Source organism: Zonotrichia albicollis, chromosome W (genome assembly GCF_047830755.1).
Source record: "Zonotrichia albicollis isolate bZonAlb1 chromosome W, bZonAlb1.hap1, whole genome shotgun sequence".
Lineage (NCBI taxonomy): Eukaryota > Metazoa > Chordata > Aves > Passeriformes > Passerellidae > Zonotrichia > Zonotrichia albicollis.
The window spans coordinates 21934483-21959218 of record NC_133859.1 but is presented as its reverse complement, the minus strand read 5'-3'; the positions used below and the strand labels follow the sequence as shown (position 1 = coordinate 21959218).

The window sequence follows — 24736 nt, the reverse complement described above, 5'->3', positions numbered from 1 at the left end:
TGGACCCCTACGAGCCACAGTCGGTGCAGTATTTGGGTGTCAGTCCCGACGCAGCCCGGGAGGCACAAAAAGCGGCCCTGCCTTAGGCGACCCTATATAGGAGACCTGGAGAAAGGCGAAAGAGTGGGCGAAAGAGTGAGCTTCGGTGCCCTGGCGACCTCAACAGGAGAGCCCAGCTGACTGAATGCCGTCGAAATCCTGGAAAAGCTTAGAAAGGCTGCAGCGCGCTACATGAATGACAAGTTAAAAGGTAATACAGGGACAAACGGCATATAATCCTTTTAAATGCTTTTTAGAAAAGCGGGGACTATAGACTGTTGACTTGGGAAGAGAATTCCCGAGATTGCTGCATATAGACTTGCAAAAACGTGCGTTGTGGTGCTGCTGCTGCAAGTATACGCATAATAAATCAGCGACCCTGCTGCGATGGCGGCAGCAGCCGCGGCTTGGGACGCCTGCAAAGCTATCCTACTCCAAACTCGGCATGGGCGCAGCGGCGGGGGGCCGAGGGGGAAGCCGACCCAGCCGCCGCGGGAGCTGCCGCAGGAGCAGCCGCGGGGGGAGCGACGGCGGCCGCGGGGCGAACCGAGCGGCCGTGGGGCAAGCGACCCGCGCAGCCACGGGTGCAGCGGTGTCTGCAGTGCACGCAACAAAGAGCCCAGAGCGGGGGGGTGCCCCCTCCGACACAAGCGCCGCGGGACCGGAGCGCTTTTCAAGAGGGAGCGCTTCTCCCTCCGTCCCGCATCCGGCAAAAGCTTCAGTCTTAGAAAATAAACAAACGACACCAAAGACTATTGCGCCAGCGTTTATCACCTAAGTTAGAAGAACCCTTTTGTTTTTCTTAGAAGAGACTGTGAAAGAGAAATCAGCGCAGTGAATGCGGGAGTCAAATTTCGGCTGATTTGGCTCACAAGTATTCGTTGTGCTGTCTTGGGGTCACCGGTATTACCATAGACTCTAAACATCAGAAGCATAGACTTTAATCGGTGGAACATCAAACTCTAAAGTTCTATTTTGAAAAATTAAAAAAAAAAAAAAGTTAAAGATGTGTTAAAAAGATTGTATAAGTAAGATGTAATGAGTATGTTTTTGTGTTCTTTAAGCCTTGTTTAAATGTGGTGGAGGTAAAAGCAAACACTGAATTTAAAAGAATTTTTTACAGGTATACCTTAAACAAACTTCTTATGTTTAAGTGCATTCAAGTATAAAAATGCTGCAGCAAACACGTGAAGAAAGTTGTTTTAGCTTAGTATTTTAGAATCAGGCCTGTAAGTAAGTTATAGTAAATGCTATATTCTATTTTTATAGTAAGTTTTATTTGTTACTAAGTAGTTTAAGTTAAATTGTGTATTAAGTGCCATTAAATGTTAAATACTGTTGAGGTTAAGTTTTGTTAAGTTTTCTGTTAAGATTAAATTATATTAGGTTTAAGTTAAGTTAGATTCTGTTAAGTTTGAATTATATTAGGTTTAAGTTATAAAAAATTTAAAGTCAGTTAAGTTCTATTAAGGTTAAGTTTTGTTAAATTTAAATACTTCAAGTTTCAGTGTTTTAAGTGCTATTTAGTTTAAGTGATGTTTGATAGATTTATGCTTTCATGATAGGCATTTATTTTATGACCTGTATGCAAAGTAACACACCTGAGTTTTGGTTAAGCTTTATAGTATATAGAATTCTTTTTTATATCTGTTGTATAGCATATCTTATAATTAGTAATAGCCTTTTTGGTTTGTTTTCCTAGCTTAAATCACTTGTAAGAAAGAAACCTTACTAGCTGAAAATATTGTTTAGTTATTAGAATTGCCTATTTTTGTGTTGCAAAAAGTGTAACACAGCCTATAGAACTTTTTTTTTAAAAGATAAAAACAGGGGAGATGTTGGGAATTTAGCTGCTAAGGACTGGAAAATTACAAAACTATGGCTAATTCCAAGTCCGGCACCTGCAAGATAACAGTGTCCTTGGGACTAGCTGTAGTACGATAACAAACACTGAAAGAGGCATGAGAAAAGAGGGATGTAACCCTTAAGGAATGGGGAAAAGTTGATGGTATAGTTTAACCAATAGATTGCTTAGCTTACAGAATATTCATAAGCTTATTACTTGCTGTATAAGTGTCTGATGCTCTTTTCAATAAACGGAACTTGCTTATCACTCATATTGAGTGTCTGAGTCTCCCCTCACCGACAAATGGCTCGAACCTGACAAAGGCCTCATTTTTTTTTTTCTCTGTGACACCAGGCCATCATGGTAGAGCAAGATGATGTAGAGATAGTGGTGACTAATATTGTCAATCCAGCTTCTTTTCTCATTGGAATCAAGGAGAAGAAGTACACCATGATTGCCTAGAGACCATTGAAGCTACGTACTCCAGCCGCCCAGACTTAAAGGACACTCCTCCGGACGATGCAGAGACCTGGTTCACTGACAAGAAAGCGACATTGCAAAATTCACAGTGACTACCTGCAGAGAGGTAATAGAGTCTGGACCCTTACCAACAGGTACCTCTGCACAGGATGCTGAGATAAATGCATGGACCCATGCCTTAGAAACAGCAAAAGGCATTCAGAGTTGTGCATGCACATAGAGCCATCTGGAAGGAGAGGGGACTGCTGACCTCACAGGGAAAGAAGAGACAATCCAGTTGCTGGAAGCAGTTCAGCTACCTGAAAAAGCATATTAAGGCACACCAGAGAGTGAGCTTAAAATTGGAGGAAAGAAATGAGCTAGCGGATGGAGAGGCAAAGAAAGCAGCAAAGGGTGAGGTACAGATTTTCCTCAAAGGTGAGCCAGAATACAATAATACTAATCAAAAGAGACGTACAACTGCAAGGGGTGAGCTACCATTGAAAGAGAGCTAGTAATCCCTTCCCATTTTCGTGGTTACTAGTGAAGGAAGGGCACTAGAAAACACACTAGGGCCTAACTACCTAAAGCCTTTTATAGAGTGTGTCTCCTTTCTCAAAATGACCAAGGCTGCGAGTGATACAGAGGGCATTGAAATGAAGTGTTGACTTTGAAGTAGTAATTCCCACAGGCTTTCTAGAACACACATCTGATTGAAAGAATTGTTGTATCGTTGTCAGGAATTTACATGCCACTATCACTCAGGTGAGCTGATAATGTGATCCTTGCCTCCAGACTAACCTCAAAATACCCCCCCCCCCCCCGCCCCGGGCCAAAACTCGGTCAGACTGGGAGAGGCCATGGGCCTGTACAGCAGCGGCAAATCAACTTTTCAGAACTCCCAAGGAAAGGGGGGTATCAGTATTTACTGGTATTAATAGATACATTTTCAGGGTGGCCAGAAACATTCCCCACCAGAACTGTCAAAGCTCAAGAGGTGACCAGATCATTTTTAGAAGAGATAATACCACGCTTCAGAGTTCCAGCCACAATATCCTCAGATAAAGAATCACCTTTCATTTCCAAAACAGTGCAACAGATTAGTAGCCATCTGGGCATAGATTAGGAACTTCACACCCCATACCGCCCCCAATCAAGTGGCCAGGTGGAGAGAATGAATCATTTGATTAAGCAGCAAATCATAAGACTGGGGCAAGAAGTTAATCTACCCTAGCCCAAGCTCTTCCACTAGCACTATTGCAAATTCAAACTAAACCTTTTGAGCTAAAAGAATGCTGAATCCTTTTGGAATGCCTTATAGAAGACCATATAGAATACAAGGGGAATGTCCAGAATGTCCACCTACATGGTGGCATTAAGCAAATGGCTCAGAGTAATTGAGAAACATGCGGCTGGAACTCGGAGCAGGGAGTTAGATAGCCTGGGGATGATGTATATGTTAAGTCTCTTACAGAGAAGACTTCGGAACCACAGTGGGAGAGACCACTGCAAGTACCTCTCACCACCTTCACTGCAATCAAAATCGAGGAGCAGAATGCCTGGATCCATCACTCTCGGGTGAAGAAGGCCCAGAAGCCCCTTCAGGAGTGACACCAGGAGACAATGAACTGAGACTAAAACTTACTCGGGCAAAATGAGTATATTGCGGTCGGGAGTAGCTCATACTTTAGTGTACAGAGTTGTTTTGTATGGAATTATAACTGAAGTTTTAGAAATAGAGAGTACCTCTACCCAAAGCAATGCTGAATGGTCTTGGTCCCTGGCATTTAATCAGTATACTGGATCCATGGGAAAACCTTCTGAGATAAAAGATTTAAACATATCTACTGTAGTAATCCACGAGAATCAGGTATGTGAGGAGCAAGAATAGCAGGAACAGGAACTGTGAACACTTCAAGGAATCTGAGGAGAAGAAACCAAAGTAAAGTGCTGGGTCATCAATAGGATGGCTTATGAGAGACCAGATGTAATTAGTGTCTGAACCTCCCCTGGTGTGTATGAACACCAGGAAGTCTCTGATAACCTAAGTGAATCAGACTGTTGGTGTAATTTCACCCTGATACAGCCTGTAGAAGTGACCTGCCTTTGAGCTCGAGTTACTGTCAGACTTTCATTTGAATTCAAAGTGGACACTGCACTTTTTACCACAGCGGGGCCTTATACACCCCATACTAGTTCAGACTCTACCCAAACTCCAAACTTGAACCTAATGTAGTAAAGAATGTGACTGAACAACAGCTATTATTCAATCCAGAATGGTCTCTCAAACGTGTGGAGTTGATAATGCAAATTAACATCTCAAGAATCCAACCAGCCTGCTCCTCCTTCCTAAAAACTTCCTTTGAGGGCTGGACAACATGGTCACAAAAACAGGCATATCTCAGGAGCAGAACAAGAAAGGAAGGAGCCAGCCCTCCTGATGCCTAAAACCAGGAACACCAAGAAATCAGTTTCCTTAGGTCATTTTCCAACCTGGTTGGCTGAACCCCCAGGCAATGGCTGGTAAAGGGTGCTGAACTGCAGGTGGTAAATTAACCCAAGCAAGGAAGGTGATTTTCCTTATTTATAGCTATCCCTTTCCTACTGAGATTTGGATCAGTGATTGTCCCAGTCTGAGGCAGTTGGATTCTGCTTAAAAGAGGTAGAGTGAGAGAGACCCCCTCAGAGCTCAGCCACAGGCTGTAGGATTTTGAGCATCACTTTTGTGCTGAGTGTTTCAAGTAGCAGAAACCTGATCCCAGTTTCTTCTGAGGCACTGCAATGAATTTAGGCTCTTCTCTCAAGATTTCCCCTCCATTATCTTCTGCCCTGAACACAGTCCACAACTTGATCTTAGCTAGGGGCAAGGTGGGTGACGTTTTGTAGACCAGGAGAGACATTCCTGCTTGCCACACATCTGAGAAATCAGGTGCTTTGGAGAGAGAGGGAGAGGTTAGATTCCCTGAGGTCTCTACATTTCAGAACAAACATCTGCCTCAAGTATGACCTAAACCTCTGTCAGATACACTTGTGAAGTGTGTCTGAATTTGCAGTATGAGCCCAGCACATCCCTCTGGCAGGGAGGGATGGTCATGGACAGAAAGCAGTTCCTGTTCCCCATAACAAACATCTAACTGGCATATTAGGGACAAGATTAGGAGTTTTAAATGGAATTGATTCAGAAATACTGATGAATAAACTGGCTGCTGCAGCAGGTAGCCTAACAAAATTGAAGCAACCCTTACAGTCATCCCTATTGGCATTAGGAACTAGCCAGTGGCAGATTTCAAAAGTACTGCCAATGTCAGGAAGTATGAAAAGGCCGGGGACCGAGACCACTAGTTAATAGTAGAAGCACTTAGTATAGTTCAAGATAATGTGTCTTTAGCTTTCAGTTGTATACAAGCACAGTTATGGATACAAGCAACAGCAGCTCTGATCATATAGCAAAGGGGTGAAGGTAATTTTCCAGCTGAAATTCAGAGAAGTGTTTGGGATAATGCAATTGATTTTGAAAGGAAGTTTCAGTCCTGGTGGACTATGGTGAATTTCACCTATGATCCTGTTTCTAATGTGGCCACTGCCTTTGTGCTTACCATACGTAATGCCACTGTTTATGTTATCCATCCTATCATTGCCCTAAGATTAAACCATGAAGAAACAATACTCTATCCTTCAGAACATAGAGTGTGGGCACGAAAAGATGAATGAAAAGTGGCAGACAGTAAACTTAGAATCCTGCATTACTAGAGAACAAATGAGATTCATTTGTGAAAGCAATACTGTTAATGCCCAGGATGTGTTTGGACACTGAACAGGGTATTTGCCACTTTGAAATTCATACAGTCACTGACCAGAAAACTGTGCTCGTATATACTGGAAAGGGGTGTATGCTTGAGAACTGCTTGTGCTGCTGTACAAATTGATAGCAATGATGTTATTCTGTTTAGTAGAAACCATTCTAATCTCTGTATTTGTAATTTTGTTAAGATTATTGGGTGTGATTTTTCGTATTTGGTACCAGTAACATCCCACCAGCTGATTACAGCCAATTACACAGTGTATCACAGACTACTACCTACCCCTATTGGGGCGAACCTTACCTTGGTAAAACAATTAATTAAGCACCAAGACCTATTAGAAGTCTTGAAAGGAATCCAAGAAAGTGGAAAGAAAACCTTAATTACTGTCCAACATGATACAAAGGAGATAACCAGAGTTCTACAAAGAATAAAATATGGATCATCACTGGTGAGATGTGATCTTTGGGTGGTCACCAACTGCAAATGGAATCTTTAATAAGTTGTGCCACCCTATTGTAGTTTTACTAATATTAGTTGGGATAAGCTTAGGATTATCTATTACATTGTTAATTTGGAACTAGAGAATACTACAATGAATGGCTGTACTAACGTCTTTATCAAACGTACATAGTGAAGCATTAGAAGACACTTATTGTCATAAAAGTTTTCATTAAGTAAAAGAATTTACTTATTTCCTAGGAAAGGGGGGAATGAGACAGAGTAGGGATCCATCCTGAATTAGGTGAAGTGTCTAACAACGGTGAAAAGTCAAACGGCCAAAGCTGAAGGAAAAACTCGCATGCCGAGACAGCAAGGAGACGGAGAAAGAAAAACAGAAAAGACCACTAGGTCAATTTGCCCCAACCTAGAAATTCCTTTGATAAAGAAGAACTGGTGCTAAGTGTCATTTGGGATGAATATGTATGAACTTATTGTGAAACTGCATGCATATGCATTTGGAAGGGGGATAAAAGGAGGTCTGAAATTTTCAGGGGTACGCATGCCTTTTGAGGAGAATTTTTCTCCGTGTGCGTCCGGCTCCGTAAATAAACATACCGAGCTTTACAACTTTTATAAAGTTGTGAGGTTTCTTCTTTTCTCCGCAAAACACTATAATCAATGGGCAGTGAATGTGTATGTTAAGTGAATGTAAATATCTTGAAAGAGTATAAAAGCAACATGTTGCTGTAATAAATCGCTCTCTTGCACCCTTCTGATGGAGTCATGGTACTTTGTGCTGTGTCATGCCCTATAATAACATGACAAGGCATTTCCTATCTTAGGCTGCTGATCACCAGGGGAGCCTTGCAGGCCCTGTGCCTGCTACAACTCCACTTTCTGTATTTAGAAAAAAGGCATTCCCTATAGTTCTTTTGAAACAATGAACAAGACATGACAACATAGCTAATACAATGACAATTACAAGGAAAATCCACAACATTCCCTTAACCAAAGATTCAACCCATCCTGTTAATCTCCATTGACCGAAAAGGTCGTTGACCCAGTCTGGGTTGTTTTCTACTTTTTAGTCCTTCACAAGTTCCTTCAGTTTCTGGATGTTTGCATGGATGGTTTCCAAGCGTGAAGAGAGATTGAAGCACCACATCCTTTCGAAGTCTTGGCAGCCATGTCCATGGTCAAGCAGCAGGAAGTCAATTGGTGCTCGATTTCAAAGTGATGCATGTCTTGTGGTCTCTTCTTCCTTTAAGAAATTGCTCAGGGCAGCAGATGTAGCATTAGCTTGCTCATTGAGCCAGCACCTGAGGTGATTTATTTCACCAAGGGTTTTAGCTGCAGCTACCCATGGTAGGATTTGGGAGACAGCAACCTCTTTTGGTTTGTTCCAGTCATATAATTTGGGATGGCAATTTTCAGCAAATTCTGTGTAGGATCTTTTGTGGCATTTTAATTCACTTTCTTTTTTCCAATTTTGTAACAAGGTGGTATTTGGAGTGAGGGTAGAAAGTTTTCCAAGGGTACAGGGACCTCCCTGGTGTCATGAGGGGATCCCAGCCCATACTCGGTCACCACAGGTGAGAAACATTCCCTTGGGTAATACTTTGGGGTGGAGAGAGGACAGTTAGACTAGTTTCTGGGGCCCAGTATACATACATGGGAAGAAATGCAATCAATAATGACCATGCTATTCACACCAGAAGAAAGATGATCTGGGCAGCTGGGATACAGATATGGGAAAGGGTGCTTGTGCAGGGACCTCCAGGGCACCTGAAAGTGCCCACAGTGCACCCCAATTGGGACCACAACAGCAGTGGGGGAAGGCAAGACATGGAGAAGTATAGAGCATTAATTATAAGAGGTATCAAAGAAGTGGCATCACGAATACAAAATGCTCATAAAGCTTTTGATGAGCAGCAGAAGAAGGAAGATACCCCAACAGAGTGGCTAGAAAGACTGAAGATGAATATGAGGCAATATTCAGGGACTGACCCTGTTACAGGGGCTGGACAGGTCTTACTAAAGATAAATTTTGTCACTTACACTTGGCCGGATATATGGAGAAAGAAAAGTTAGATCATTGTCAAAAAAAGGAGATTGGATGATCTTTTAAGTGAGGCACAGAAGGTGTATGTAAAGAGGGATGAAAAGGAGGCCAAGGCAAAGGCCAAGGTAATGGTAACTGCCATTAGAGAAGGAAACAAGAACAAGCCATGTAGGGGGAAGGGGACCCCCGAATGCAAAAAGATAGATGGAGGAGAGATGCAGCTCCTTGGGACTGGACACAAAAAGGAGAGTTTGGGAGACGGGGGAACCTAGGATCAGTTTGCTTGTACTGTAAAGAGAATGGGCATATCAGAAAGAATTGCCCCCAGAGGGAAAAGGACCTGAGGGTCTATGAGACTGAGCAAAAAGGAGAAGTGGAAGATTAGGGCTGTCAGGGGCTCTACCTCCTGGGGACAGAATACCATCAGGAGCCCTTGATAACTTTAAAAATAGGTCCCCAGGAGGAAGAATTTTAATTCCTAGTAGACACGGGAGCTGAAAGAACTTGTGTTTGTAGAATTCCAAAGGGGTACAAAAAGGGTCAAGATGCTATGCAAGTAGTAGGTGCTAAAGGGGAAGGGTTCAAGCTCTCAGTTATAAAGCAAGTAAAGTTTGAAGGGGCAAATAAAATAGGAATTGGGGATGTTCTATTAGTTCCAGAAGCAGGGTGTCCTGGGTTGACTATATGATGCTTTTATCCCAAATCATCTCATTCTGTTTATGTTGAATAATAAGTTTTGTACCTTTAAGAAAGTTCCAGAGAGTGAAGGGGGGAAGAGAAGAAGCGCGCAGTTTTTTTTTTTTTTTTAGACACTGCACTCACTCCTCCACATTCCTGCTCCTGGACTGTGTTGTCTGTGGATGAACAGACAGTGGGACAGAGAGCTCTTCTTTTGCTTTTTAGTTAGTTTTTAGCTAGCTGAGGCAAAGAAGTTCCCTGGATGTTTTTTTTTTTCCTTTTTCTTTGGACCTCTTGAAACTGCTCTGGACTGAACACCCAGGAGAGCACCGGCAGCTGCAGCTGTGGCCCACCAGGCCAGGCCTGGCCTGCGACATTTCCAGCACCGGAGGGACTGATCAGAGACTGAGTGAGCTGAGCTTCAACCCGAGGTTTTCTCAGCTTGTCATCTCTTTTGGAGTGGCAAGGGGTCTCATTGTTTGATATTGTGTTTGTTTTATTGTTTAATAAACAGGTTTTTTCCACCTTTCTCCAAGGAGGTATTTTTCCCTCCCGGACCAGTTGGGGGGAGGGGCCGATTGGATCTGCTTTTCCCACCGGAGCTCCTTTGGGGGATTCTTCCCCAAATTTGCTCTACACCTGGACAAATACATGATTTGGCGCCCAACGCGGTGCTGGAAAAGGTGGAAAAAAAGCTCTATTAATAGTGTGTTTGTTGTTGTTAAAGCAGTTACTAGCCGTGCTGCTTGAACCCCTGATGTCTCTGGTTGTGAAAGACTTCATGTGGCTCTGGGCTCTAGACCTTTTTGAGGTTTCAATACCTTTCTGGTCACTAGGATTATTGTCCTTAACAAGTAATTTTTATGGTAGAGGGGTACGGATTGGAATAGCTGTTGTGCTGGCCTTGGTGATAATGATTTATAAGCATTTACAAAGATACTGGCTTCTGTTTACGATATGTATGGTTTATAGTTTCTTCATCCTACCATGCATCCCAATTCCAGTAGTACGTTTTGGGAATTTATTAGTAATTACACTCAGTCTGTTAGAGGAGGAGCCAAGAACGAGACTTTCCAGCCTTCCCTTTCCTTGCTCTCCTTTGGATCGGTTATGTCACTTTTTGAGAATGTTCAGTTTCCGCTGAATGCTAAAGAGTTCATCTTTCTGGTATTTTATCTGATAAGCTTCCTCTATATGGTCTGCAGCTTCTCTAGAATGAGGGCTGAGATATCCAGAGGAGCTGGTGAGACCCCTGACCCAGAAGCAGATGCAGGCGTGAAAAATCCTGAGTGGTGTGGAGAATGGGAAAATATAGGCAAAACCCTGAAGGAATTTTCTGATCCTGTAGACTGGGATTTTCCACGGGAACAAATTTAGAACACAGCAGAAGTGGGAAAATACCTAAAAGAGAAGTGCCATGACGATTCTAAGGAGAAAAGGCTAATTGCAATAAGCTAGGCCCTGGCCTATGCTTATCGCACCTTGTTGGATAGTGTAGGGCATCAGACAGAGGCAGGGGGGCAGGGTTATAAATCAGCTATCCCAGTCACTCAAGCTGTAGCCAACAGCCCAGGCTCGAAGCCAGAAGCCAAACCAGATAGTGAGCCTAAGCCAGCATCTAAACCCATGGCTGTTGCTACCAGTACTAGAAGTGGGAAATGCACGGAACAAACTAATCGACCAGTGGATGATGATGATGGTGATACAGGAGAAGGAACCTCAATGCCTCCTGACGTAAAATCAGGAGTCAAAGCAGCAGGTGCAAGATCAGATGCAAATATTGAGTCTTATTCCCTGAACGACCTTCGTGGCCTAAGGAAGGATTACACACGACGACCCGATGAATCCATAATTAGTTGGCTGGTCCGTCTCTGGGATGCTGCAGGCAAGGCTACAATTCTGGATGGCACTGAAGCCAGGCATTTGGGATCCCTGTCACAGGATCCTGCCATAGACCAAGGAATGATGAGCGGGGCTAACACTCACAGCCTCTGGGAACAGGTCCTAAGAAGTGTAGCACAAAGATACCTGTGCGCAGACGATCTCTATATGCAGCAAACCCAGTGGAAAACCATAGAACAAGGGATTCAACGCTTGAAGGAAACGGCAGTGGCTGAGATTGTCTTCTCAGATGATGCAAACACTGTAAATCCAGACTTGGTCCCATGCACATCCGTGATGTGGAGAAAACTTGTACAACTTGGGCCACGAGAATACTCTTCTGCTTTAGCAATAATGAAGCAGGATGATGGTGAGGAGACTGTGCTGGATATGGCAAAGAAGCTCCTAGCATATGCAGACACTGTGAATGGCCCAACACATGCCAGAATCGCAGCGGTGGAAACACGTCTGCAAAAATTAGAAGACAAGATGGAAGAGGGTCACAAGAAACTGAGGGAGGAGATTAAAGAGGGCTTTCTCCAAATCTCAGCAGTACAGATCAGAGGTTCTGGTACCCAATGCAGACATTACCCAGACGGCGAGAGAAGGTACACCCCACGAGCTGAGCTGTGGTTCTACCTGCATGATTGTGGAGAAGACATGGGGAGATGGCATAGAAAACCTACCGCTGCTCTGGCACAACGGGTGCGTGAACTAAAGACTCAGAGAGGAAGTTCCAAAAGGGAAGCAGCTCCAGTGGCCAGTAACCGAACTGTCACAAATGATGATAATGACAATATTTTTGACCCCCTTGAAGGAACCTCCAAGGCATATGCCTGGGAAAAGAAGGATAACCAGGCTTAGAGGGGCCCTGCCTCTAGCCCGGTAGAGGCCAGGGAAAACCATGTTTTTTGGACTGTGTGGATTCATTGGCCTGGCACATCGGAACCACAAGAGTACAAAGCTTTGGTCGATACTGGTGCGCAGTGCACTTTAATCCCATCAAGACATGTGGGGACAGAGTCTGTTTCTATTGCTGGTGTGACAGGGGGATCCCACGATTTCACTTTGGTGGAGGCTGATGTGAGCCTAACGGGAAATGAGTGGAAGAAGCATCCTATTGTGACTGGCCCAGAGGCCCCATGTATTTTGGGCATAGGCTACCTTCGAAGTGGGTATTTCAAAGACCCAAAGGGACTCAGATGGGCATTTGGAATAGCTGCTGTAGAGACAGAGGGCATCCAGCAGTTGAACAGCTTGCCTGGACTGTCAGAAAGCCCATCTGCAGTAGGTCTCATGAAGGTGGAAGAGCAACAAGTGCCAATTGCCACCTCAACAGTGCACCGCCGACAATACCAAACGAATCGAGATGCTGTGATCCCCATCCACAAAATGATCTGTGAGCTGGAGAGCCAAGGAGTGGTCAGCAAGACCCACTCACCCTTCAACAGCCCCATTTGGCCTGTGCGTAAATCTGAAGGAGAATGGAGATTGACAGTGGACTATCGTGCATTGAATGAAGTGACCCCACCCCTGAGCGCTGTTGTGCCGGACATGCTGGAACTCCAGTACGAGCTGGAGTCCAAGGCAGCAAGGTGGTATGCCACTATAGACATTGCCAATGCATTTTTCTCCATTCCTCTGGCAGCAGAATGCAGGCCTCCGTTTGCTTTCACCTGGAGAGGCGTGCAGTACACCTGGAACCGATTGCCCCAGGGGTGGAAGCACAGCCCCACCATCTGCCATGGACTGATACAGGCTGCACTAGATAGGGGTGAGGCTCCAGAACATCTGCAATGTATTGATGTTGTATGGGGGAAGACAGCAGCAGAGGTGTTCGAGAAAGGGGAGAAAATCATACAGATTCTCCTAAAAGCTGGCTTCGCCATCAAGAACAGCAAAGTCAAGGGACCTGCTCAAGAGATCCAGTTTCTGGGAGTGAAGTGGCAAGATGGACGGCTTCAGATTCCCACCGATGTCATCAACAAGATCACAACAATGTCTCCACCATCCAGCAAGAAAGAAACACAAGCTTTCCTAGGCGCCATGGGTTTTTGGAGGATGCATATTCCCGAATACAGTCAGATCGTGAGCCCTCTCTACCTGGTCACCCGTAAGAAGAACACTTTCCACTGGGGCCCTGAACAGCAACAAGCCTTTGCACAGATCAAGCAGGAGATTGCTCATGCAGTAGCCCTTGGCCCAGTCAGGACAGGACCAGAGGTTAAAAATGTGCTCTACTCTGCAGCCGGGAACCATGGCTTGTCCTGGAGCCTTTGGCAGAAGGTGCCTGGGGAGACTCGAGGCCGACCACGGGGATTTTGGAGTCGTAGCTACAGAGGGTCTGAAGCCAACTATACTCCAACAGAGAAAGAAATCCTCGCTGCCTATGAAGGAGTCCAGGCTGCCTCAGAGGTAATAGGCACTGAAGCACAACTCCTCCTGGCACCCTGACTACCAGTATTGGGGTGGATGTTCAAAGCAAAGGTTCCCTCTACGCGCCATGCCACCAGTACTACATGGAGCAAATGGATTGCTGTTATCACACAGCGAGCCCGTATTGGCAAACTGAATCGCCCTGGGATTCTGGAAAGAATTACAAACTGGCCGGAAGGTGAAAACTTTGGTCTCTCTGATGAAGGGGAACAAGAAGTGACACGGGCTGAAAAAGCTCCACCATACAACCAACTGTCAGCAGAAGATGCACGATACACTCTTTGTACTGATGGTTCATGCCGCATTGTGGGAATGAACCGGAAGGGGAAAGCAGCCGTGTGGAGCCCCACACGACAGGTGGCAGAGGCCACTGAAGGAGAAGGTGGATCAAGCAACTTGCTGAACTCAAAGCTGTTCAACTGCCCCTGGACATTGCTGAGAGAGAGAAGTGGCCAAAGCTCTTCCTTTATACTGATTCATGGATGGTAGCCAATGCTCTGTGGGGATGGCTGGAGAGGTGGAAAGAGGCTAACTGGCAGTGTAGAGGAAAACCAATTTGGGCTGCTGGTGAGTGGAAAGACATTGCTACCAGGGTAGGGAAACTGCCCGTGAAGGTCCGCCATGTGGATGCTCATGTTCGCAAGAGTAGAGCCAATGAGGAGCACCAAAACAATGAGTAAGTAGACCAAGCTGCAAAGATAGGGGTGTCCAAAATAGACCTAGATTGGGAACATAAGGGAGACTTATTCCTAGCTCGATGGGCCCATGATGCCTCAGGCCATCAGGGCAGAGATGCCACCTATAAGTGGGCACGAGACCGAGGGGTGGATCTAACCATGGACAGTATTTCTCAGGTTATCCATGACTGTGAGACGTGTGCTGCCATCAAGCAGGCCAAGCGAGTGAAGCCCCTCTGGTATGGTGGGCGGTGGTCCAAGTACAAGTATGGGGAGGCCTGGCAGATTGACTACATCACACTGCCCCAGACACGCCAGGGCAAGCACTACTTGCTGACCATGGTGGTGGCCACCACTGGATGGTTGGAAACCTACCCTGTGTCTCATGCTACAGCCCGGAACACCATCCTGGGCCTTGAAAAGCAAGTTCTGTGGAGACATGGTACCCCTGAGAGGATTGTGTCAGACAATGGGACTCATTTCAAGAATAACCTTATCAACACCTGGGCTAGGGAACATGGCATTGAGTGGGTGTACCATATCCCCTACCATGCACCAGCTGCAGGCAAAGTGGAAAGGTACAACAGACTGTTAAAAACCACATTGAAAGCATTAGGTGGGGGATCTTTCAAGAACTGGGAGCAGCATCTGGCAAAAGCCACTTGGTTAGTTAACACCCGAGACTCTACTAACCGAGTGGGCCCTGCCTATTGGAATATGAAACCCAATATAACCAGTTAGATGGTGCCTGGGCCAGTTCTGACCCTCGCTGCTGGGCCAAAGGCAGCACTGTGGTGTTTTACCCCAGAGATACCTTGGCTGCTGGAGAGTGCAGCGGGGCACAGGCGCAAGTCCAGGCTTGTCAGGACTCCGTTTACCTCAGGAGAGAGAGCTTCTGGCGATGGTGAAGAGAAAATAGGAGTGGATTCTGCTGGAGGGTTGCCAGATGTTTATTCCATGGTTACAGAGATGTCTGCACCGGGGCAACTGCTGCTAACAGAATGGAGGCCGCATGGTCTCATTAACCTTTTAAGCTCCGGGCAGGGGAAGGGGAGGGGACAGGTGAGCCACCAACCAGGTGAAGGGGCAGGGTCTCAAGGGACTAGGGACACCTATACGGGCCAATGTCCCCCAGGCCTGAGGGACCAATCACACGACGCCTTGCTGGAATGTTAGCCTGATTGACAGGGCACACTCAGCGAGGGGCGAGGGGGAAGAGAGAAGGTATAGGCACACCTGGGAAGGGACCCGGAAGTTTAAAACAGGACATTGCAACACACCGCAACACCTGCCCAATCTGAGCCTTTGCAGAGAGTAGATGGAGACAAAATCCCAGTGGTACATGTCAGAGGTTTATTAGGGCAGACAGTTTGGATTAATCCTGCCTCGAATAAAGACAAACCCAGTCATGGGGTTGTTTTTGCTCAGGGACCAGGTTGGACATGGTTGATAATGCAAAAAGATGGAAGAACACGATGTGTACCTCAGGGAGATCTGATTGTTGGATAAAACCTGTGTAAATATCACTGTTTGCTGAATGTTATTACCATTGTCTGTGTATAGCTGTATAATGGATGCATCATGTATGTACTTGTAGAGTTAGAATTGATATTAGTTTTAGTAGTAAGCAGACGATATGGGGATAAGGGGTGGATATGGGGGGGCAGGGAGAAATCATGTATTTGTCCAGGTGTAGAGCAAATTTGGGGAAGAATCCCCCAAAGGAGCTCCGGTGGGAAAAGCAGATCCAATCGGCCCCTCCCCCCAACTGGTCCGGGAGGGAAAAATACCTCCTTGGAGAAAGGTGGAAAAAACCTGTTTATTAAACAATAAAACAAACACAATATCAAACAATGAGACCCCTTGCCACTCCAAAAGAGATGACAAGCTGAGAAAACCTCGGGTTGAAGCTCAGCTCACTCAGTCTCTGATCAGTCCCTCCGGTGCTGGAATTGTTGCAGGCCAGGCCTGGCCCGGTGGGCCACTGCTGCAGCTGCCGGTGCTCTCCTGGGTGTTCAGTCCAGAGCAGTTTCAAGAGGTCCAAAGAAAAAGGGAAAAAAAAAACATCCAGGGAACTTCTTTGCCTCAGCTAGCTAAAAACTAACTAAAAAGCAAAAGAAGAGCTCTCTGTCCCACTGTCTGTTCATCCACAGACAACACAGTCCAGGAGCAGGAATGTGGAGGAGTGAGTGCAGTGTCTAAAAAAAAAAAAAAAACTGTGCGCTTCTTCTCTTCCCCCCTTCACTCTCTGGAACACTCTTAAAGGTACAAAACTTATTATTCAACATAAACAGAATGAGATGATTTGGGATAAAAGCATCATATAGTCAACCCAGGACACAGGGTGCAATTTATTAGGATTGGATTTACAGGCGCAGTTAGGCATTGGAGTACTCCCAGAGGAAGGGAAAATGGTAGTTAAGCTTCTCCAATTTGTTACGTGACTTGTGAGGGTTCCTCAGTGAGAGAGAGAGATAGACGAGAATCTTGCTTCATGATCAGAAGGCTGAATTAATTAATTTATCATATATGTTACATTATGACTATACTAAAAGGAATAGAGACAAAAGTTGCAGAAGCTGCTAAGCTAAGAATAGAATAGGAATCTAAAAACAAGAGAGCTCTCTGTGAATCTGTCCCCGAGCTTGGTCCTGTGATTGGCCCTTAATTGTAAACATGGAACATGAGCCAATCACAGGTGCACCTATTGCATTCCACATCAGCAAATAATTATTGTTTACATTCTCTTTCTGGGGCCTCAGCTTCCCAGAAGAGGAAAAATCCCAAAGAGAGGATTTTTATGAAAAAATGTCTGTGACACCAATTAAGGGAGGAAGAGGAGGAAAAAATTCATAAAATATTGTGGGTAAAACTGAAAAATAGAGGTAAATTAAAAATGAAACCTATAGTAATAAAAAATAGTTAATTAGAACCATCCAGTTTGGGTACAACAATACCCACTCTCCCCTGGTCAGGACTGAAGGCACTTGAGACGATAGTTTGAATTCAGACTCAGGTGTTTATTGTTTCTTATAAATGTTACAGACTCACAGCTGTGAGTTCTGCAGTCCTTCATGAACAAAGAGCAAAATGGCTATCTCTTGTTACAAGGTCTTTTAAGGCTAAACTATCCAATTAAGAAATGACACCTAGATTATTTTCCCTTTTAACCCAATAACTAATCTCTAGAAGTCCGCACTGTGGACTTTTCTATCCAATCACAAAATACCATCCAAACCCATGAAGAAGAAGGAAGAAGAAAGTAAAGAACAACCTGCCTCCACCCTAAAACCTCCATCTTGCTTCATATTTATTACTGTATTCTAAAATCTCAAACTCTAAGTTTTTCACCCTGTGATATTACACACTTCTAACCAACTACACACCCGTAATCCCAGTGCTATTAATCAATTTCGGAAGCCTTTTCCATGGCCTCAGGTCAAATACAGTGCTCTCCTGGGGGTCAGTGCCCATCAGTACAGAAAGTCTAAAATTCTCAGCATCCAGGGTTCCAACAGGAGATGAGGACTGCAGCCAGCGATCCAGGACCTACTTGAAGAGGAGACCTTAGAACGATGTATGTCCCCCCATAATACACCCATGTTGTATTGCACTAAATAGTTTCATTAGCTATTATTTTGCCCTGGGTGGTCTTGTTATTTTGCACTGAGTAGTTGACACTGTATCACATGGTTTATTCCATTCTCCCCTCTCCCCCAAAGCCCCGGTGGTGGTGTTCTCTCCCCAGGTTACTCCTTCCCTTGCTCCTCCCATCAGTTGTATCCCATTTCCTGTGGTCCCTCTCCTCTGCCCCCATTCCCCTGGGTTTAAAATCTCCTGCGATCAGACACTCGACCTCTTTTTCCCCTCCTGGACCCCCTGGAGTAGTTCCACAATGAACCGTGGGACATTTGTCCTGAGGAGAAAGAGCACCTCCCATCTTTTGCTTTTGTCCTTGTCAGATTGAAGCCAGTGGTCCAGAGATACCTGAAATGGACACAAAAAGCCCCTTCAAACGGACACACCCATATTACCACTCAAGAAGTCAGATGGGGCTTACAGGCTTGTCCAAGACTTGAGAGAAGTGAATAAAAGAACAGTGAATGAATACCCAGTAGTGCCTAACCCATAAACACTATTGAGTAATATTCCCCCATCAGACCAGTGGTTTAGTGTGTGTCCTGGTTTAGACCAAATTTGGGAGAGAATCCTCAAAGGGGCTCCGGTAGGAAAGCAAATTCAATAGGCCCCTCCCCCCAACCGGTCCAGGAGAAAATACCTCCTTGGAGAAAAGTGGAAAAAACCTGTTTATTAAACAATAAAACCTAAACAATATTAAACAATAAAACCCCTTGCTGCTCCAAAAGAGATGACAAACTGAGAAAACCCCGTCCCCATGTTGCAGCTCAGCTCACTCAGTCTCTTATCAGTCCCTCCGGTGCTGGAATTGTAGCAGGCCAGGCCCGGCCCAGTGGGCCACAGGTGCAGCTGCTGGTGCTCCCCTGGGTGTTCAGTCCAGAGCAGTTTCAAGAGGTCCAAAGACAAGGTAAAAAACCACAGTCCAGGGAACTTCTTTGCCTCAGCTAGCTAAACTATCTAAAAACAAAAAAGAGCTCTGTCCCGCTGTCTGTTCATCCGCAGACAACACAGTCCAGGAGCAGGAATGTGTAGGAGTGAGAGCAGTGTCTGAAAAAAAGTTGTGCACTTCTTCTCTCCCCCCTTCACTCTCTGCAACAAGTCTTAAAGGTGCAAAACTTATTATTCAGCATAAACAAAATGAGACAATTGGGGATAAAAGCATCATATAGTCAACCCAGGACAGTGTGATAGACCTAAAAGATGCTTTTTGGGCTTGCCCACTAGCAGGAAAAAGTAGAGATATATTTGCCTTTGGATGGGAGGACCCCGATTCAGGAAGAAAGCAGCAGCTTTGGTGGACTAGGTTAGCCCAAGGGTTTTCCGAATCCCCAAACCTATTTGGTCAAGCACTGGGAGAAGTACTGTTGTATTGCACTAAATAGTTCATTTAGTTGTTATTTTGCACTGGGTGATGGGAAATTTGTACTGAGTATGTTATGTCACGTAGATTGTTATTTTCCCTCTCCCATCACATGGTCTTTCCCTCATGCACCCCTCTGCTATATCCCCTGGTGGTCTGGTCCCTGGTTACCCCTCCCCTCACCCCTCCTCAATGGTATCCCATTGGCCGCGGTGCTCTTTCCCTGTCCCCATCCCCTCGGGTATAAAAGTCCACTGCAAGGATGTCACGCCCTCTTTTACACCTGGGTGGTCACCAGAGCCAGAAGTGTCCATTCCCAAGCCAATAAACAGGACACTCATCCCCACGTGGAGAAGAGCGCTTCTTGTCTTTTACTTTGTCCATGTAAGACCATGTGGGCCAGAGTCCAGAGCTAGCTGGATTGGTCTCATACAACAGCCCGAGATACACGGATTTTACAAAGTACTACAACTTTCCTCCATCAAACCTGAGATAAAACTTATCCAATATGTAAATGATTTGCTTCTCTCAGGATGGGAAGAAAATGAAGTTCAGTAATCCACCATAGCATTTTTAAATTTTCTGAGGGACCAAGGACTTCGGGTATCAAAAGGGAAACTCCAATTTGTAAAGCATGAAGTAAAATATCTAAGACTTGATTTGTCAAGGGAACCAGGGACTGAGCCCTGAGAGAATTACGGGGATAGTCTCACTTCCACGACCAAAAACTAAGAGGGAGGTTAGAAGGTTTTTAGGCTTGTTAAGATATTTTAGGCTATAGATTGAAAGATAGACACAGGCCATCAGGTTCTTGCATGAAAAATTAGTAGAAGAAGAGATTAGGTGGGAAGAAGACGATGAGCAAAAATTTGAAGCTTTAAAGCAAAAATTAGTCAGTGCACCAGCACTGAGTCTTCCTGCCTTAGACAAACCTTTCTATCTGTTGTAGATAGAGAAAAGGGGGTAGCTCATGGAGTACTAGCCAAGGACTGGAGAGGATCCAGGAAACTGGTGGCCTATTTATCAAAACTACTAGACACTGTCAGCCAGGGGTGGCCAACCAGCATTCGGGCAGTGGCAGCGACTGCCGTACTCATAGAGGAAAGCAAAACATTAACCTTTGGGGGAAAATGGAAAGCATATATATCCCACACTCAGTTAGAAGTATCTTAAGCCAAAAAGCTGAGAAATGGCTTACTGATTCCTGAGTGTTAAAGTATGAAGCCATCTTAAAAGATAATGATTTAGAGCTAATTGTAAGTAACCAAGTCAACCATGCCCAGTTTTTGTATGGAGAACCAGAGGAGGAAATAATGCATAATTGCCTAGAGGTTATAAACTATCAAACTAAAGTAAGAGAGGACCTAACAGATCAACCACTCTGAGGGAAATGATTGTACATTGATGGATCTTCAAGGGTAATCCAGAGGCACCAGGTATCAGGGTATGCTATAGTGGATGAAGAGCTAGTAGCCGTAGAAAAGGGAAAGTTACCTTCCTACTGGTCAGTCCAAACATGTGAATTGTATGCCCTTAAACAAGCTCTGGAAATATTAACACAGAAAAGAAGAACAATATATAGACTCAAAATATGCTTTTGAGGTAGTGCATACCTTTGGAAACATTTGGGAAGAGAGGGGGCTATTAAATTCAAAGGGAAAGGGACTGATTCACTAAAAACTTGATTTAGAAGTGTTAGAAACCTCACAATCACCAGTGAAAGTGGCAGTAGTATACGTTAAAGGACATAAAAAAGGGGTGACTCAAGAGGCACGTGGGAACAATTTAGCAGATTTAAAAGCTAACAAGGCAGCCGAATCAGGGACAGAAAAACTAATGATGGTATTAACCTCCATGAGAGAAATGCAAGAAGTCCCTGTATTCAGTGGAATAGAAGAGGAAGAACTTAAAATAGGAGCCAAGAAAGATCACGAAGGGAAGTGGAGATTATCAGATGGGAGGCAAATGTTGAATAAACCCCTTGCCAAGAAAATGCTGGAAGGCATACATGGTACAACACATTGGGGTACTCAAGTGCTAAGTGATAAATTTCTCAGGGACTGGGGCTGCATAGGAATTTTTGGAATAGCTAAGCAAGTAACTGAATAATGTGTGATATGTCAGTGAGTGAATAAGAAAGTCATGAGAAAAACACCTAGGGGAGGGCAAGAACTAGCCTTGTGGCCCTTTCAAAATATCCAAGTAGTCTTTACTGAGCTTCCCCAGGTACAACGGTGGAAGTTTTTGCTAGTGATAGTAGATCACTTGACTCATTGGGTAGAGGTGGTACCCACAGTGAAAGCCAATGACAATGTTGTAGATAAAACACTTCTAGAATCAATCATCCCCCAGTATGGGATGGTAAACAGGATTGATTTAGACCAAGGAACTCATTTCACCTCTAAAATATTGCAAAAGGTTGTTCAAGCCCTGGGAGTAAAATGGGAATTACACACTCCGTGGCATCCACAGAGTTCTGGTCATGTGGAGAGGATGAATCAAACTCTTAAAAGAACTCCAGTTAAGCTGATGATTGAAACCCAGATGTCATGGATCAACTGTCTCCCTTTAGCTTTATTAAGAATTAGAACACAACCCTGGTCAGTTCTGGAGGTGTCACCCTATGAAATGATGTTTGGGTTACCCTTCCTGACCTCACCCCAGAAGACTGCCACCTATGAGGAAGGGGAAGCCAATGCCAAGAAATATGTTATATCTATAGCACAAACTTTAGAAGGACTAAGACATAAAGGGGCAATTCCTCAAACTTACACCCTGGATTTCAGAATCCATAATATTGGTCCCAGGGACTGGGTAATGATCAAGTCATAGTGAGATCAGTCTCTAACTCCTTGTCATGGTTTGACGCTGGTGCAATGCCAGTGCCCCCATGAAAATATATTCTCCCGAGTGTCTGCTGTGAGATGTGACCAGAAATAGAGCAAAGCAGGCTCCAGCTGAGGAATAAAGGAAAGAACTTTATTAACTTATAATATGAAAAAAGGAACACACAGATCTCAGAATTAAAACCTTTCCAAAACATTCCTCCTCCTCCCCCCAATTCCTACCACCACACGAAATAGAACCTTAGATTCTCAATCCTTTTACCACCCCTCAGATAATCAACTCTCAGTCCATCAAGAAGAGAGGAGTCCCTCTTGTACCATAGGCTTCCCCAGGAAACACAGTTAAAACCTCTTGTGTTTCCATGTCACATGTGGCACTGCCCCAAGAACATTTGCCCTCGTGACATCTTCCTTCCATGTGCAGTGCTCTCACCACTGCGCATGGACCAGAGGTGCTTCTAGGGTTCCCCTTTAAAGGATGCTTTGCCCAGTTCCAACAGTTCCAAAAAAAAAGCAACTGTCTCTCACTTCCGGGACATCTTCCCCCCCCCAAATTCACCCCCTGGAGCCGAGATCAGAGATCTTCTTCACTGAAGATCAAGGGCACCACCTTACCCCTTGTCTCTGTTCATGCTACTCCTTCACATAACATCACTGCACTCTCTTGGCTCAAAGCCATTGCCTTCCCCTACATGCAGTCTCTGTGTCACGGAAAAAATTGGTTCTGTCCATGGCTATATGTCGTGGGGTGACAGCCTTTATCCCAATATCGTGTGTTGTGTCTGGCAGCTGTGCCTTTTCCCCCTCCCTCCCCCCGGCTGTCTGGCTGCGGCGGGACGGGGAAGGGGGGAGGGGGGTGACCAGGCACTTTTGGCTTTTGGCTTTTGCTGCTTGGCTTGGCTAGCCGCTTGCTTGCTTGCTTGCTTTCTGCTTTTTGCGCTGTTTTTTTTTTCCCCTTTTCTTTTGTTCTCTCTTTCTTACCCTCCCCTGAAGATACTGGACCGGCTCCGGACCTGACCTGAGAGCTCCAGGACACCCGGAGCCTGCGAGAGAGAAGCTCAGCACCCTTCACAACACAGTCTGGTCCCTTTTCTTTTCTTGTGTTGGGGAGTGTTCTTTTGTTATTTGTAAATAAATAGGTTTTGTTTTCCACTTTGCTCCTCCGAGAAATTCCTTCCCGAACCCGGTGTTGGGGGAGGGGTGGTTGGAGGTTTGTTTTGTTTTGGGGGGCTCCCTCTTGGAGATTTCCCCTAATTTGTCCTAAACCAGGACACTATACAAGAAAAGTCCAGCCAAAGGCCACTCCATTATCTCCTCCCACTTAGGATTCTTCTCAACTCTTCTGACATTATTCACTTGCTGAAGCTTTCACCACACTTGCCCATTTTCTTGCATTTTATGTTTGTCTCTCTCCTAGGAGGGTTTAATATTCTGCCAAATTTTCATTGTGCAAGAAAAGGGTTAAAATCTCAGGCTCTGCCTGCCCAGAACTCCCACGGCAGGCGGGCACCTTGACGCTGCACCCCCCCCCTTCTCCTTCTCTGCCAGGCTGTGCTGCCAGCACATGATATCAAATTTCAAGGTGGCACAGGCTCTCTCCCTCTCTCTCTCCTGGGAGGGGAGGGAGGGGGGCTGCCCGATGCCTCTCAGTGTTCTTCCACCCTTCCATCCTGCAGGGGCCTTCACACCCCTTCTCTGTCCAAGGCTCTGGCTTCCCCTCCCCCAACCAACCTGTGTCTGTGCAGGGAAGGTCTGACCACTTTCATTGACCAGAACCAAGAGAGAGTTCTCCTGTGAGTTCTCTGCTTTTAACCCCCTGTGTTCTCAGAGGTGTATCCATTTCCTCAGTGGCCACACCAGGTGCCAATATTCAAATCTGAGCACTGATTGATTTGATCACAACCTCCCAAAAAACTCACTTCCTTATCAAACCAGGACACTCCTCAATGGGAAGGTCCCTTTCAGGTAACTGCTCACCACCAAATCAGCTATGCGAACTGCAGAGTGGGGATGGATTCACGTCAACAGAGTTAAAGGCCCAGTAGAAGAACCCAAACAATGGACTATAGCATCCATGCCAGGTGAAATGAGATTGACTTAAGCAGAGACCGAGAGACAACCAGAAAAACAACAAGATGCCCAAAAAGTAGAGTCAAGCTTCCACCAGCCAGCTTGAGAACTGCTTTCCTGTATTAATGGATGAGAATTACAAGCATCTGTTATGGGGAAGTACACAAGGGACTGTAAAAGGTAATGGGGCAGCATGCTTAAGAACAACAAGTAAAGTAAGACAAGGAATGGAGGGCAAGACCGGGTTGGCCTTTGTACTCACCCCTAAGAGACACCAACTATGGGTAGCAACCCAATAGACAAGGTACACAGGAGTCAAAGCCACACTGGACCTCTGTGTTGTCCTTTTGTTCATTCCAAATAAGGGTGTCTAGGGAAAACCTGGGAGTTTTTTTCCCCTTCGGTTCCCATTGTCCTTGCCACCATCAACAGATGCTAGTATGACTCACTGAGTTAAATTGTTTGAGCCAAATAACTTATAGAAAAGGAAAAGGAGGGA

General features: G+C 45.2%; 1 pseudogene; it reads right to left on the bottom strand.

The window, feature by feature from the left end:
* Positions 1–468: 468 nt before the first annotated feature.
* The window catches only part of LOC141726885 (uncharacterized), a 37412-nt pseudogene continuing 13144 nt past the window's right edge, over positions 469–24736 (bottom strand).